Below are 18,452 nucleotides of genomic sequence, written 5' to 3' on the forward strand. Positions count from 1 at the left end.
CCCCTCAAGACACTCACCTGAACCGCCTGGCACAGAATATGATAGCTTTTGCGTCTCTTATAGCTAGACGATTAATACTTCTTAAGTGGAAGGAGAAATTTCCCCCAACCTTTAAGATGTGGATCAGTGATCTCCTACACTATTTGGTAAGATTCGTTATTCTACAAGAGGGTGTATTCAAAAATTTGATGCAACATGGAAACCTTTTCTCAGTTATTTAGAGAAATAAAATGTCACTGATGTTGGTGCTCTGCGTATAAAATGTGCGATTAATCCTGTATTATATATAATCTGAAACCCATGAGGATCGCTGTCAACCACTTGTTGATTTAATTTTTTTCTTCTATTTATTTATTTTATTTTATTGACTTTTTAAAATTTTTATTTTCTTCTCCAAGACTTATTTATCATGCTGTTCTGTCTGAATTGATTATTATTTCTTTTCTCTTATTTCATTCAATTTGTATAATTTTTACAATGCAAATGGTTGCACACCGGTACAGTATTACTGTTGGAGGGATGGGTGGGTGGGGGGGTGGGGGGGGGGGGGCTGGGGGGGGTGTTGTTGTTTATGTTGTTTATATCTGTGTAATTCCTGATCATATATCCTCTTGAATCTATGTAATTTGTACATCATCTTTCAATGCACAAATATAAATAAAAACACTTGGAGCAAAAAAAAAAAAAAAAAAGGTGGGACATCAGGGATATAATTGGCTGTTTTTGACTACTTTTGATTACATTATATTTCACCCTAAAAACTATTTACCTTGCCTTGTTTGGTGTCATTATACTATATTAACACTATGTACTTAAAATCACAAAATAACATAAAATCAGAGTAGGAAAAAGTTTGTTTTTTACTGTGAAAACCACAAAATTGCATTAGTTATAATGCAAATATAAGTTTTTTTTTTGCTAAATTTGTGCATAAGTTTTTGAAATTCACAAAGTTATATGTAACTATTCACATTTAAATGCATTTAAATGTTCCTCAGCAACCAAACTTGGTCCGCTGCTTGCGGAGACTTTCATGACAAAAGCCTACTTTTACCATTTCTTCCTGCACCAGACACGTTTGCTTTAAATATGATGACAATGTTCGCGAAAAAGTGTGGCGGACATTATTTACCCTAAATCTGATTTTGGACCTGCTGCTGCGTCCGTCGGCTCGGGAGGTGGGCAGTGGGGTTGGGCTAGCAGCTAGCTACACTCAAACATCCACAGATTCCGATTCCACTTCGTTGTCCTCACGTATCCGGATATCCTCAGACTGGAACAGACTCGGTCCGCACTCATTTAGTCTCATTAATCCACAACAGTCAGTTTAGATGCACAGAACGGGACTGACCGCTGGCAAAATCCCAGTCCTGCTCACACCGCTGCAGGTATAAATCCGATTGTTTCTTAAGGTATGTCATGGAAGTCAGCTCTGCGGTGATTTGTTCTGGTGCACACGTGGCTATGATGTCCAGTGATTGGCTCTGGTGCGCACAGACGAGTGGCTGTAGCCACTTGGATGAGTGGCTAAGGTTAATAATGCTAGCGGAATTCGTAAAGCATTTATGAAACAATTTATTCACGGTATCGTAGTCCAAATAAATGCGATGTTGCACACCATTGAACCACGCAGCAGCCACGTTGAAACTCTCAGATCAGTCTGATCCTGATCTGCAGGGATATTTGTGGCACACATACACAGAGTGTACGTCAATGTAATAAACACTAAAGCTGTCCCACAAGCTTCGGACACATCAGCCAGAAGGGAGGCGTCTGTGGAGATTTCAACTGCTTGGCTGCAATGCCGTTCTGTAATTTGATTGGTTAAGTCGGGCTCCAGCTATCATGTAGCAACAGTGTAGAACAGCTGGAGGGAGGACTGACCACAGTTGCTATGGTCTCTTCATCTTTGAAAGCAAGGCTGAGGTGTGGTTGCACTTCTGATCCACAGCACGATTTTGTCATTGTTTTTGTCAGTAGTGTGTAGTACGGTGCGTGTAGATTTCTTTGGTGAGCTGCAGTTTTGGGTATAAAGCTGCCATAAACAATAAAGCCCCCAGTGGAGTGACGAGAGAGCCTTTGGAGTTCTGATGAACCCAAATGTGGAAAGCTGCTAACAGAAAACATGGGGGAACATAAACCAGTAGTACGTTTAGTCTAGCATTGGCATACCATGGATGAGCATTAGCCTGGTTCCAGACTTAAGAATCGCTGCCTGCATTTTTTTAATCTGTAGAAGTTATTAAGGTATTATTAGCTGCTACTAGCATAACACAACCTTATCTCTGACCAAACTGTCGTGGTCAAGTTGTGGGTAATGTAGGTGCCAGATTTTTAAAGGATGAAGAATGTGTGGAATAGAGAAGAAGTTACCTTCTGCTACGTCTTGATGACATTCTTTTTGAAACCCTCTTTGAGATATGGCCTAATATAGCCTAACAATATTTTCAGGCTGTATTGTGATATACAACGCTGACATTTTAAATCTCCCCAAAACCAAAGACTAGCAACATTTTCACCCAATACCTGAATATAGGTTTTGGGTCCTATTTAGATGGTCTATAGCGCATTATCTAAAGTGCAGCACGCTAGTGTTCAGGGCATGCCCAAATACATTTAGCTAGTTAAACAGCAGATAATCTGGGCACAAAGTGTCTCGCGTGGCGCAAAGAGGTGGTATTTAGACTCTAGCCTTTTTCAAATAGAAAAGGCAGCACATTTGCTCCAAGGTAAGGGCGGCAATGTGCCGGCCTGTCTTTCTAAAACAAAGGCGTAATATTCCTCCTTTTCCAAAGCCGCCTCTGGGGTAGGTGTAAACATGTGACGTGACATGAAAAAAGTTGGGCTGTGAATAGTGACAACGAATTTGAGCTTTACATTGCACCCCATTGGAGTTTAGAACTGGGTTCCTAGCGGGGGGCTTTTACTTTGAAAGTAGCGACCGTTCCTAGCTTGCCGCTCCAACAACAAGTGGACACAACCACACAGCAACAGAGACTGAGGAGACACAAGCATCTCCTGGATCTCACCAACACCTCCGCCAATCTTACGCTGGGGCCAGCACATTAACGCCTCAGATTTAGATAGCAGAAGGCGAGGCAGAAATAAGTGTACTCTTTGAGGCAGCAAATCGATGGACCAAACAGACCCCCAATTTGTTACCCTCTGTCTAAAACCGCGGACCGAGCCGCCAAAAGGACAGGCAGTTTGCACAGTGGTCCTCCCCCATCAAACAGTGGCCTGCAAGCAGATCGAGGTTCGTTTATCGTCCGCTGATTGAGCCGGAACACGACGTATACACGCTATATATTATCTGTTCCTCCAAACAAAAGCCTCTTACTCGAGTCGCTCGTGGCGACTGCCGTGTGTGTATCCCGTCTGACTCAGAACTCCAACTCATTTGGGAGCGCGAGTGCGGGGTCAGCTTTTCCATTCTAAAAGCTGACGAAGGCAGGCAGTGATCACACTGTGAATCGATCTGATGAAGGACCAGATCTCGGGGGTTTCGTCTCCCTCTGAAGATAATCTCTTATCTCTCATTTCTAACACAAATCAGGGAAACGTAAGGTAAATCCTATTTACACATAATTTAAGACCAGCCTACAGTGCACCATGTTCAACTGGCGTTATAGGGAGGGCATTAAGTGGAAAGGGAGAAAATAGTTTCCTTCCAGGTCAAGTGTTCACTACATATGTGGTACATGTATGGTTGTTTACAGGGTGGGTGTCTATGTGCAAGAAGGTACAATACAAGATGTGTGTGTATTTGTAGCACTTGTAATGATGTAATTTTTATGATTTTTATTTGTTCTTTATTTTCATTTTTATTTATCATTTATTTATTTGTACCTGTTGATGCTGTGTTTGTAGTTTGGGGTTTGTGTCGATATTTGTTTTCATTTGTAAATGCATGTTTGGGAAAACACAGGTGACAGCCTTTTGTAATGCCTGTGTAGGAAACAATAAAAAACAAAAAAAGAAGAAATCTAAGATGATATATAGGATCACATCACGAAATTATCTATTGTGACTTTTAAGTAAAATGATCTTAACTGCAGCATCTGTGTTGACAGGAAATGACAGAGAGGGCAAATTTGTCCGTCACTGCAGTCAAGGGTAGTGGTTATTGATATACATGTTTTTACAAAGTTGTTCAAAACCTGTGCTGTCAGGGCTTCATGCAGCATGGAAATACCTTATCTGAAGTAAAGACCAACCCTGTTATTATCTCTCTATAAAAGCAAGGAATCTCTGTCTGTCTGTGTGTCTGTCTCTGTCTGTGTGTGTATGTGTGCCTCAAATATCTCTGCAGATCAGGATCAGACTGATCTGAGAGTTTCAACATGGCTGCTGCGTGGTTCAGTGGTGTGCAACGTCACATTTGTTTGGACTACAATGATACCATTAATAAATTATTTCATAAATGCTTTACGAATTCCACTAGCATTGTCAAACATAGCCATCATAGTCACGTGTGCACCAGAGCCAATCACTGCAGCACTCACTTCCATGACATACCTTAAAAAAACAAGTGGATTTATACCTGCAGCAGCGTGAGCTAGACTGGGATTTTGCAGGCGGTTTGGTCCCGTTTTGTGCATCTAAACTGACTGTTGTGGATTAATGAGACTAAACAAGTCTGGGCCGAGTCTGTTTTGGTCTGAGGAGATCCGGATATGCAAGGACAACAAAGTGGAATCAGAATCTGTGGATGTTTGTGTATAGCTAGCTGCTAGCCCCCCCCCACACGGCCCACCTCCTGAGTCGATGGGTGCACCAGCAGGTCCAAAACCGGATTTAGGGTAAATAATGTCCGCCACGCTTTGTTGCAAACATTGCCGTCACATTTGCTTTGTGTCTGGTGCAGGAAGAATTGTTAGAAACGGGCTTTTGTCATGAAAGTGTCCGAAAACAGTAAGTTTGGTTGCTGAGGAACATGGGAAGTTGTGTGAGGGACGCTGGCAGTGATATAGACAGCGATGGCGAGTTTTGAGAGTTGAGAGATTTGTGACATGTAGCGTGTTTGGAGTGTATAGTTAGTATGTTATATAGTGTTTAGCATAGTGTCTTTAGTGTGTAGTGTAGTGTTTTTGTTGTGTTGTGAGTCAAAACAAGGAGGAGACTCCATATGACACAGTACACACTATATTTGATGAGACAATTGTTATCAGTGTCATCTAATAGACGAGTGAAACACAATCTTTGATGCTTCATCACTCAATTTAGCAATTCTGTCCCAAATTGTCACATTACTCATCATCGACTAAGTGATACAAAATCTTCCTTAGTTTGTCCAGAGGATAATAACTGATAAAAAACATTCCTTGATGCTGTGTTTTCTATGAGCATGGCCAAAGAGAAAGTGGTGGCAAGATAATTATCACTGCACCAAACCCAAAACCTCAGCAACTGCAAAACAGGAACTCTTTGGTTAAACAGCTCAGACAAAGCCATCATTTTGGCAGTCATTGTGTTTTGGCTGACGGATGAACCAACTGTTGACACCACAAGACTTGAGTCACACTAATTTGTTTTCATCTGTACATTCTTTTGCTACTGACCAACGACCCATTTTGATTGCCAAAATCTCAGTCTTGTTGCTGCTTTTTCCACAAATTCGTCGTCCATTATTTGTAGAATATACTCATTACCTGTCAATGACCAGTGTTAAACTTTCGTGAAAATCTGCACAAGCCAACAAGGTTGTGTAAAATCACTCAAACTGATCACATGTTCCAGTAAAAAGGCTTTTGTTATAATGTTGCATTATGTAACTGAAGCTCACTTTGTTGTTCAGTTATTGTAAATTATATTTAGCTTTCTCGGGGCGCCACTTAGCTCGGTTGGTGGAGCAGGCGTCCCATGTGCTGAGGTCCTGCAGCTGGCCCGTGTCCCTTTGCTGCGTGTCACTCGCCCCCTATTTCCTGTCATATCTTCAGCTTTGCTATCAAAAAGGCCAAAAAAATTCTTTAGAAAAAATATATTTAGCTTTCTAACAGTGAGACTCTTGATCATTTGTTGAGTATTTATTCCTCACTGGTAATGATTTTCCCTATTTGGAGCTCTGTGTAAGGCTCTAGTTGTCGGTATCTGAATAAAAAGCAACAGTGAAAAATGGCCCAGTTACAGGCTTTGTAATTGTCTGCCCATAAGTCTCTGGATTCAACTCATAGAAGCTGAACCAACATTTCCATTCCTACATGCATGTCATGCCACTGACCATAACTGGTATTTGTGGAGATCCCTAGAGGCTTGACACAGGCATCAAAAATTCTCAGATGGATAACAAAATTTCATTATGAAGTATGCTTTCAGTTCTGATGATGAATTATGTAGCAGTGACACACGCCTTCCTCTCTATCTTAACTGACCTTTTGCTGTTGCTTGTAATTTAGGGCTTACAAAATGTTTGTGATGCTTTTCGATTTATTAAAAGTTCACTGCCATTGAATGATCGGGGGCTCATTTCACCAGAGAAGCTGATGAGGCAGATTTGTCTACAGATGCTACCTCCTGTGCTTCTCTCCTCATTTCATCAAATATTTTTTCTATTATTCAAGTTTTTCCAATGAAGAACACATGTAGGAAGTGATGATGGAGAACTCCATCTGTCCGCAGTGCTCCTCCTCTTTGTTGCTGTCTGGCTGTGTGTCTCACATACTCAAGGATTTTTTATTTATTTTTTTTGTAGCTATTAGCCTGGCCAGCTGATGATGAGTCATGCAGTGGATATATAATTCATGCCGATATTGGTTTTGTGTGTCTAAGCAATGCTTATAGGTGAGGTAGAGGTAGTAGCATAACGGGAACATCCCAGCAAGCCTTTCTCCTGCATTGAATTGCTAACTCTAAGTCAGCGAAAGATTGGAAAATGAAAGGAAAAAAGGAGAAATGTTATTGCTACACTGTCTTCAGAGCTCAGAAAAAAATGGATGCATCGTGATACATAAAATGGTAATGCCTTATGAAGTATTGTTTTTTGATGTATTCCTGAAATACAAGAGACATCAAAATTTTCTTCCTCCAAAGTATTTCCGAACAACGCGTGATGAATAAGGGCTGCACAATAAACGAAATACCATCCAAATCACAATGTGGCACATTTAAATATCCAAATGGCAGAAGCTGCAGTGTTTTATTGAAGTGTAATGTTATAAAACAGCATTATAATGAAGTACTGTAGTGCTGCAGAGAAGCCTTGGCCTACTTAAAGTCCACCAGTCATTAGAGTTTATATTTGTGGTACAGGCCCACATTGTTATTGTAATGCTGATCAGGTTTCTTTGTCACTGTCATTGTTATCTATCTGCAATCGGCTCCACCAGATCTACACAGAATGAGGCATAAAGATTTAAGTTTTGTGAAAAGGAGACCACTGAATTCATTATTATTTAACATATTTTTTAAATGATGCACAAGACAGGGAATATATCAGTCGGATAGTGCAGCTCTCTTTCAGTCAATGTTTGTTGTGTACTTATTTCCTTGTGAGTGAGATCTTCAGAACACTAGGTCCAAATCCCAATTAAAAAAACAGGAAATCTTCACCATTCAGACCCAATGGAACCTGCATATATTTGGCATCTTTCCTTGACAAACGTCTTGCGGGGTAGCCTATTATCGCAATAGCTGCATGTGAATTTAATGTTGATCAAATGATCAATTAATCAATCAATCAAATATTTAATTAATAACTTAAGACTGTTTCAGCTCAAAGTCCTAGAATAGTTCAGTTTTCTGTTTAAATGAATAGCACAAAGTAATAATATGACACCCGTCATAACTGGTAAGTCTTTATGTATTTATCTTGTAGTAGGTGGCCTAAACTGATGCCACATACCACAGCATGTATAGCCTCAGCTACTTTGCCATTCTTATCCCTATATGGGCTGTCAAAAGACACAAAACTCAAAAACAAATACACAAGAGACAACACAAACACAGTGTCAACAATGAATACGAGCAAGATAATACAGACAGAACAATATGAAACACAAACTGTGTTACAATAAAATTAAACAATGTTAAAAAAGAAGCAGCAGATCAGATCAACGTTTCAGTTTTGAGTGATGCCAGTCAGGATCCACTTGAGTTCTACAGGTAAAGAATTCCACATGTTAATCACCTGAACAGAAAATGCTTTCTGTCCCAATGAGGATTTATGTAAAGGCACCTTACAATTCCCATGTCTCCACATGTTTACTGAGCATCTGAAACTTAAGTTGTGCAACTCTAGGAATCTGTAGAGTCTTTATGGATGGAGTAGTTCTGAGCTGTGGTCTAGATGCTGTTTATCATAGGTCCGTGATGAAACACATCATTTAGTGCACACAGGCTCTCCCCTTTTCTCCCCTCCTCTCCTCTAACACGCCAGTGAATATCCCAGTGTTAACCCTTAGCCCTTCAAGGCTGTCCAATGGACCTCCACTTGTTGTCGGGCAGATCTAAACTATAATGAGCAAATGTTTGCAGCTTGTGTCACTCTGACATGTGATCCTCTTCGTCTGACAGTGGTTTCATGATCCTGTCTGCCATGTAACTAAGATACTGTAACAGGGCAGCAGGCTGGAATCAAATGTCCAACAGTTATTCATAGGGGTGATGACGACACAGGTGTAGATGTCGATATCCTCCTGCCCCTCTAGACTTTCTGACTCCCTAGAGCCCCAAAATAATCCTCAACATGTGGGTCACAGTAAAGACAGAAGATAGAAGGCACAGAAACAGTGAGGGCAGTCCTATTCCCGCCAGACCTAGAGTGAGTTTAATCCCCTGCAAGTCTGTCTCTAATAGGATCCAAGGCTAATTAAGATATTAATGTGCTTTGATCAAGACAGAGGTCCTGTGATAATAATAATCCTGTGTGATTTAAACCAAACTGGTTATAATTTGTCTCGCTTATGTTGCTTTTCTGAAGCAGGAAGTGAAAACTTTTAATGTCCATGACATGGGTTAGAAATGAACCGAAAGTGTTTCATCATCCTGTTATTCCAGTAAATACACAAGTTCGTTCAGTTCAGTTAATTCATTCATAAATTATTTAACAGGGTTCCCAAAGGCCTTTGCACTTTAGGAAGTTGTGGATTTTTAATAAGTAGAAAAAGGGTATTTTGTCAAATGAATGGGTGTCCTTAAAAGTACTTGAAGACTTTTTTCTTGTAAATCAAAGTACAGCATCAAACTTAATCAGTGTTCCCAAATTCATGTTGGAGGTTTGATTTGTTAGAGCAGCTTTCTTAAATGAAAAGACTACACTCTGCTTTTGACACTTTACAACGTGAGGCTGCAGGACAAGACTGCACCACATATGTTTAAGTCATTTGTTCTACTAGACAAAGTATTGAAAGTCAATAAGAAATCATTGAATTCAAGAGCAGTGTGTGTAAACTTTTATATCCATTAAACCTTGAAGTAAGGTTCATGGCAAGGTCATATTAAAGTAATGAAGCCATGGATCAGGTTTGACAGAGTTATGGGTGAGGACAGAGAGGACAGAGGTAGAGAGAGAACAACTGATGAGCAGATTTGAAAGCCAAATATAGAATATGAAGAAAGCCTGTGTGTGCCAAGTAGCCCATTTTCTGTGGCACTCTCGCCATAAAGAACCATTTTGTCTACTTCTGCTGGAAACACTGCTGTCAGCAGGAAGAAAAAGAGAGAGAGAGACAAAGCAAATGCAGCAAAAGGACCATTAGGCTAGTTACAGAATGATCATTATTTCATAAATACTTAAAATTCTGTCTGCAATAAATATTGTTCTGTATTCAGTCTACGATCTCAGGTGGTCTGTGAGGATCCTGTTGTTTATCTTTAGCTCTTTGATCTAAGCCATTATTAAGTGATGGTGTGTCTCGTACCCCTTTCACAGTGCACAAAAAGATCCACTAACACCTGCTCACATCTACAATTGACAATCATTCCCGCTTCAAATGACTCTGCCGCTGTCACAGGTCCGGATCAGGTCCAACACCAAGTGATTGAACAACAACAGCCTGGCGGATTTGTTTATTTAGCACTTGTTGAAGTTAAAGACTTGGTGTTTAAATACTTTGTATCCATCTCAATGTAAGCAGTGCTCAAATATCATTAACTCTGTTGCATTGTCACTGGCCTTCATGCTGCTGTCCTCTATTCCCTTGTTTTTGGGTACATTCAGGATTTTGAATGAGACTCAGCAGACACAGAAAAGAAAGGCAAACTCGTTTTTTGGCGAGGGGTACTTTAAGTGGGTTTGGTCTGGGGAGTGAAGCTGCTGTGTAGTCTGGTAGTAAGGCAGTGGATACTTCTGTATCTTTTGCCAGATCACTGCAGGGTGAACAGACTGGCTTGGGTGGGTGTTATTTTTTAGTATCCCTGACAGTAGAGTCAAAGATACATTAAAGACGAGTGGCAAATCATTTTTGTGATTGACCTTGTGTGGATGCAGAGGAGAACATACAGTCATGGTCAAAAGTTTCCATCCACTCATAAAGAACATGTACATCATGGCAGTCTTCAGTTCCAGTTATTTCTACAGCTCTCATGTCTCTGTGATCAATGAGTGGAACACAAACTTCTTTGTCGCAAAAACATTCATGAAGTTTGGTTCCAAAGTGAATTCATCATAAGTCTTGTGAAAATGACCTTTGACCACAACTGCTTGTTCAAAACTCTTCAACAAGATCTTTCAGAATAATGCACCAGATGAGGTTTCTCAGTGAGAGCAGATGAGTATTTGAATAGTTATTTCCTCCTAACAAGATGTCACCAGATACAGAAGGATAGCTCAACTTCACTTAAACAGATAAAATCTAATTTTGTGTCTTTTACGGTATCTTTTGTATTTTAAGACTCCATGTTCTCCACGGAGAGTGACTCCACATCCCACAGATCATTACATCCCATGCAACATTACACAATACAAGACAAATCTATTACGAGCAATGTTGGGTAGGACTGAGTTGGAGTTGGATTCAATGCAGCTGACTCAAATAACCTAATATTTTAGCTATTTGTGAATTTTGATACATCTCAAGTGACTAAGTTGTGTTTTTTGCTCTACACATAAAGCCTGCGCTGCCATAAATCCAGGCTGAGAGCTGATCCTGGCCCATGGCCCACATGTCAAGCTGTATCATAGTGCAATTTATTTCAATGAAGCAGGTGTTGTTCTCTTTTCCAGCTTAGCTTCAGAGTCACAAGATGTTTCTATGGACTGTCGTTAAACCCTTGGATGATGACATCATGAGCTAAAAGTGATACTAGATGTGGATTATAGCTTTAAAACATGTATTACCCTGTGCCACCATGTAACCCTGCCATCCTGCATTTACCAGGCAGTCTAAATACATCTGGACAAGGACATACATCTCACAGTCATGTCTACTTTGACAGAGTGAAGACAGTTGGAATTTGGTCTTGCATTTTTCCACAGGAGTCTGTCTGTGGTTGTGATGCGTGTACGTCATTTAGCTCTGAGTGTGTAGAGTTAAGTGTGGTTTCAGTTCCCACTAGAACACACATCATACTGTAAGCCCCTATGTGCTTTTTATTCTTGTTTGTCACTAACGGACAGAGGTGGGGGACTCGAGTCACATGACTTGAGACTTGACTTAGACTTGACACAGATGACTCGAAAGTCTCGGCTTTTCTTTCTTTCTTTTTTTGCGCATATTGAGACGTTAGTTTCATTGTTGATACTTTGACCTCTGCCGCTGTATGACGCGGGGCACGCCAGAGTGGCACCGTGGCAGACGGGGTCAGAGGAGGAGAGGCAGCATGGAGGGAGCTCCGAAAATCATCAAATTTGGAGATTATTTCATGCCTGGGTGTTTTTGGCCGACGTCTTGGTTAAAGCGTGTGTGTGTTTCAGACATAGCGTCTTCAGTGCACAGAAAGCCATTATTTTAAATGTAGGTGCGCATTATGCGCGCTCACTACCCAAAACGACACCGTACCGGCACACATTCGGTGAGACGGTGAGACGTTTTTTCGTGCGCGTCCACGGCGGACCTGCTTCTCCCTCAGGTGTTGTGTCTGTGTTTCTCCTGCTGTTTCTCAAGGAGCTCTGCCCCGTTTGAAAGCAGAAGGCCATATGTGTAAAGACGTTGCCTCCGAGGTGTAGAAGGTGTTTTATAGAAGAGAAACACACATTTCAGGACAGAACAGACATGTCCTGTGATTTTCAGCCTCTTTTTATAGAGGTGGAGGGGGAACAATACCTGAGAGTAATATTCTCAGCTGTCAGGATGTGCAGTATGGTACAGTTCCACGGCTGATATTAATCTAATCTTATTCTTGTGTTCATGGGTTTGAAAAAAAAAATCTAAAATTGATCATCTATGCAATTACATCATATTATTGACTAACCACTCTCTTCTGTTTACTGCATCTACAGATATGAAGAATACGTTCATACAAACTTCTTGTGACTTGTTTGACCTTAGCCATGACTCGACTTGACTTGCTTGATTTTCATCACTGTAACTTGGGACTTGCTTGAGACTTGAAGGTTAAGACTTGCTTATGACTTGCACGTATGTGACTTAGTCCCACCTCTGCTGATGGTGGCTAAGAATGCACTGAACAAATACTCCAGCGCACACACACACACACACACACACACACACACACACACACACACACAAAACACCTGTCACCTCAGGACAGGTGACAGCATCAGCTCTTGACTCATACGAGCAGAGATAGATGGCAGCTTTGATGTCAAGTTGTTTCTCTACAAGGGAAATGGATGGCTTAGCAGAAATTCAAGCCTGTCCTCTGTCCACTCATCTCCTTCATCCTCACAAACACTCAGTCTCTCCTTCAGTGTCCTCCTCCTTTTTTTGCCTACTCTCATAGAATAAACTGACATGCTGTGATCTTGTAGTTGTAAATATAACAGTGTTTAATCTTTGTTCTTCAGCCTTTCGTTGTAATGCATACAGCTAAAAAGTCAATACAGACATTTAAACTAAACCATTTTGGTTAAATGGATTGTGGAGCCAAGCTGGAGTGACTTAACATGCAGCAAGCGAAGAAATGCAACAGCACAGACCCTATTTGCTGTAGCAGATTACAGGCATCGATCAAATACGGAAACTTACATAATCACAGTGACAGTAAAAATAAAAGAAAACACTTCACTTTCTGTATGTTCTAGGTTTTACTTCCTGGTCACCTGGTGACTGTTTCACAACAACAATCAAACTCTAAGCCAGGAGAGGAGAGGTGACCATCTTTCATTCTGCTCTTCTTCATTCAAAGCACTACATTGTATTTATCGTAGATTGGTGATGCAAAACTGAATAGACCATTTGGAGAAAACAACACTTCGCAGTGACCAGACTGACTGGTCAGCAGTGCTGTTTGAACAAAATGTATACAGTGAAACTATAACTACTGCCTAGACTTACGTCTTATTATCAGCCTTGGTGACACGAAACATTACAGTAGATGTCTGTGTTAAGCTCATACTGTCACATAGGCCACAACTAGACACATGCACAAACATTCAGAGCTCTGACAAAGTTTCCATGATGTTGTTTAGTGCCTCACACAACATAGTGCTAGCAGGAGATTGCTCCAGCAGCAGGCAAGAAATACTCTGCAAACCTGTTACAGATTGCCTCTCTGGACCACCCTGCTGCACAAACCTGCGCTATCACCATGCCTGATTTGGTGTCAATATAGCCTAACACATACTCAGGGGGCCATAAGTTTGGTACAGCTTTCTCTCATCGGGATGGAACATTTTGACGTGCTAATACTTCAGGTTTCCATAATGTATAATGTCAACACTCAATGACCTCATTTTTTAAATAAATGTGAGTGAATATGTTTCATTTATTCAAGGGCAGCAATCTCAAAGAGGCTCATAACCTGAGCAAATCAAACTAAAAATATCAACTGGCTTAAAAAAGTATTTTTTCTTTTCATTTTCTTGACTCCATCCTTTATGTTCAGGCTACCTCCTGGGATCTAAATGAATAATTCAGATAAAAGATGTTTATATGGAATATCAAACTGCGCAAACTATACACAACACCGGTAATGACATTGAGAGCAGCAGTGTTGTGTCCTTCTCTGTATCTAACGTATGAATAATAGATTGGATCCAGGAAGTACAAACTGGCCAACCAAGGTAGAGAGTCCTACCACATCCTGTACGCATCTCTCTCTCTCTCTTCCTCACTCTCTATTTCTGTCTCTTTCTCTGCCTTTTGTGCGTTGTCAGTTTGTTTTCTCCTCACTCTTTGTCTCTGTCCAGCTCTAGGTTTTCCAGCTCTTTCTTTCTCTCTCTGCCTCTACTGTTCATCCCTCCCTCTCCTCTCCTCTCCTCTCCTCTCCCTTTGTGTCGATCAGTTGTAGTGTATTGGAGAGCCGGCACAAAGAACAACCACAGCAGGCATGTCGGCATCATCTTTAAAGGTGTACCGTCTGGATATTAGAGCATCAGATTACAGAGGATAAAGAACGTGACTCTGCTCCAGCAACAGAAGAAGGCTCAATATTTTACAAAAAGCACAGATGCTGTTTATCTGCTGTTGGTGGGACTTAACTCCATTACCATCACTCTGAGCTTTACAAACCTCCATCACCGTGGATGAAGTACTGCTAAGGCACAGGAAATTGACAGAAGACCCTCCGAAGCCTGAAGTATGGTTTTGTACGTGAGTTCCCAGGATTGTAGTGGGGGAGCTAGCAGGGGGGTGGTGGTTGCACTGAGGCCTGGCAACGGGTCAGAAGGGGTCCCACACGGACTGTGGCGCTACGTGTGCTGCCAGAGGAGGCCCACACTGACTCTGACTTCATGTAGGTATACAAGAATGATGGGAACAGACACGTATAGTTGTTTTTTGTCTGTGTGGAGAGATGCTTGTGGGATTTTAATGTTGAAGTCAACTAAAAACTTTATTGTAATTTAATGTAATGTAACATTAAAATAAGTATATAGATATTCATTTAAGCATTCTTTATCTCTCCTCTGACACATTTGTTTTCTCTGCTTAGTCCTTTGAACTATTATCTGCTAAGGAGTTGATTTATTAAAAACATTTTGAAATTAAAAACATTAAAATCTCTCCCTGAGGTGTACTTCAGTAACAGATAGTGAAATCATGAACAGCTAATAAGTGAAGTACAGCCCAGTTGCTCTTGGCTCTGTCTGTCTTTGAATACTAGCTGCCTCTCATTAGCTTCACTTTTGTGCCTTCTCTCTTTGCTATGCCTGTTGTCGTCTGTTTTCTTCTTACCAGTTATAGTGTCAGATAGTGTGTTTGGATGGTGGCCAAGTCTAAGTGTTGTGGTTGTGGTTCATTTAATCAGTACCTTCCAACTGACGACAAAAGAAAAGAGATAACACCTTGTGAGTCACTGTGGCCACTGGATGTTGGGATGTTACACTTCCTTGTAGTGAAATGGTAAAATAATTGCATCCATTGATAAAATACTTGGTTTAATATGAAAATGAGGCTTAAATGAATGTGTGGCCAGCTGATCTGGTCTCAAGTCTTCCCTCCTGAGCAGCAATCAGGGCTGTGGCCTTGCTAGGCTGTGGCCTCCATTCTGTCATTGGCACATAAGCTCAATTAGAGCAGACAGTAACACAGTTACACCCACAGGCAGCGGAAGATGGAGACAAGAGACCATGTCAGCAATTACAGTCGCAGATATTGACTGCCTGTGGACTCAGCTTAATTCAATAGTATTTCAATTCAGGCTGTACAAGAAGGAAACCATCAAGATAGTAATAAGATGAGACATTTCGATAATCATGGTAGATACAGTAGAGAGCTGGATGTAGAAATTGTGATTTTTGTGCTTCCTGGAGATGTGACCAGTGTTGTACATTTTTCTGTTTGATTCAATAGCAATTGTAAGAGGTCCAGAAGGTTCTGTCATATAGGCCCCACTGACTCGGACACTCCCATTAGCTGTATGGTTGATGTTTCAAGTCTTCACTTTTAAATGCTACTAATATCTGAATAACAGGGTGGTTGTTGATATGAACTACTGGATGTTAATGAAGCATTAGCTCTTTTTAGATAGAAAAGACCACACACTTGCTCCAAGGTAAGGGCAGCAATGTTTCTTTCCAGCTGTCATGGCTTAAACTCATAATAATCCACAGGCCTTGTTGTGAGCAATTTCGTGATTTCATTTGCTTCCTCCCAAACTACATATGCCACCCGTAGCACCATGCAGACGGAAGCATGCATCTACTACTAAGTGGTCATGCTCACAACCTCAATGGATGTAAATATTTATGGTGTCCTTCTCAGCTGAGCTGTAATTTTATTTATCTAAGCTAGCTTTGTTAGCTTGCCTCTCATCCATGAGTAGATGCACACATCCTTCTGCAGCATAATACAGGATGAAAATAGTTCCTACATGAGAGTGCTCACAACAAGGTCTGTGGATTAGCTGGAATAACTGTGTCATGCTTTTACACAAAAGTTTGACTCGTATCCATTCATAGAAAAAGCCTAAGTTGCATTTTGGCGAGAGTTTCAATTTAAGCTGTGCTGGTGAATCTTCCAGCACACACTTATGTGTGGAATGTTTGCTGCTCAGGGGTTAAAACAAAGCTAACATAAATACTGGAGTCACAGACACATGTATTTTACAAACGGCAAAGTCAGGTGAGTCTTTGCTGACCCACATTTGCTTCTCTGGGTTTCATTTGGCCAAAGGTGCATGTTAGTGAGGATTACAGACAATGGAAACACAAGAAAAAGTTATTTCTTTTTCTGTTTTCACAATGTGGGACAGGGTTTTCTGTGCAGCTGCTGCTGCTGCTGCGGTCGAATCTACTGTCTTTGCAGTTTAATCCACATCCAAAACTCTCTAAATCGTAATATTTTAAAATCTCCTCAAAAGCACTTTATACATGCAACGACAGGGAAACAAAATCAAACATCACAATATTTTTGATTTTGCAGCTAGATATTGATATTTGAACCATACTGTAGTGATGACTGTTGAGCAGCTGCTCAGTTACAGTCCAAGGGGTCAATATAAAGTTTGTGTTGCTGCTTTAGGCCTTCAGTATGACTCCATCCAGACTCTTGGTCCATATACAAAAACACTGTTGTACCGGCTCACTTTCCACTGATAAACTGGACTCTGACTGACTATATTGAGAATTAAGTATGTGCAGATTGAACCCTCATCCTTTATCACCACATAGGTGTAGAGGAGGGACCATATCAGTGACAAACAGAAAGAGTCAAACAAATCCAAATACATTTTGATACCTTACTTGCTACTATTATACTAAAATCTTATTGTTCATTTCAAAATATGAAGTAAACTTCACTATTTTACAACACTATTTAAACACAATGGCTTTACAAGGCCTGCGTGAACAGTGTTAAATAAAAAATGTATTAACTCAGGAAATATCTGTCCAAGAAACAACCAAACAAGGCCCAGAATCTGGTCAACAATAATGCTGTTGACAGTTTTGACACAGTCACATGACATTTTGTACACAGAAATTAAGGTTTCAGGTTCATAAAAAAAAAATTATGAAAAGTAGACTACTGACAATGATTATGTTAACTATCAATCTGTCATTATATCCCATCACAGTTTCTGTAAGCCCAGAATGACAGTAAATATGTACATTTCACAAGCTGGACCAGCTGATTAATTAAACATCAGATTAGTTTCTATTTAACCATGGTGATTAAACAGTTAGATCTATATAACATGACATTAATATAATGCATATTAATTCATAGATAATTTGTCAATCTGAATGAAGTCATTATTCACACAGAGTACTTTTAGTTGTAATCAATCAGACACTCATGTTGTGATCATTCACTTCAACATTAGAATGTTACTGGTGTGTGTCTGGTGCCAGGCTGTGCCACAAACAAATCTGACCAAGCTAGACATAGACTGTCCCTGAGCTCACTGGCCCCAGAGAGGATCTGATACACAACATCTTGTAATCACAGAAATCTAAATGCTAATGCAGGCGGAGGTTGTCAAGGTGGAGGAAGTTTATCAGGCTGTGATGTATGCAGATTGAGTGAGCACCAAATCTGGATATGTGGCTCATTTATGAGCTCATATATACTTGGACCTTATATGAAAGATTATATGGAAACTTCTCTGACCACTTGAACTCCCCCAGCTTATGTAGCCATATTAAATGCAGGATTTGCTCTAATAGTGAGCATTTATTTCAGTGTTAAATTGTTATTTTTACTTGGATGAGGCTTAAAATCTTTCCAACGATATGTCACTAGTGGGATTACCAGCACAAGTGATGTTTCCAATTACAAATACACTTATCATTCTCAGTACCTGCTGCAGGTCTAAAGCCAAGACAACACAAATACTCCTTCATATTACGTGTCTTGGAAAACAAACTGTAGGCATGCAAGGTGACTTCAGAGTAGGTGACAGCCGGCTCTCCTCTTTGCACCTGAGACCTACTGAATCAAAACAACCTTCAC

General features: G+C 40.5%; 1 protein-coding gene across 5 annotated transcripts in view; it reads left to right on the forward strand.

Moving 5' to 3' along the window:
• enah (ENAH actin regulator) overlaps positions 1-18,452 on the forward strand; it is a 182,133-nt gene that overhangs the window by 118,380 nt on the left and 45,301 nt on the right. The gene's annotated exons all lie outside the window — the stretch shown is intronic.

This window comes from Acanthopagrus latus, chromosome 22 (assembly GCF_904848185.1).
Source record: "Acanthopagrus latus isolate v.2019 chromosome 22, fAcaLat1.1, whole genome shotgun sequence".
Taxonomy (NCBI): Eukaryota; Metazoa; Chordata; class Actinopteri; order Spariformes; family Sparidae; genus Acanthopagrus; species Acanthopagrus latus.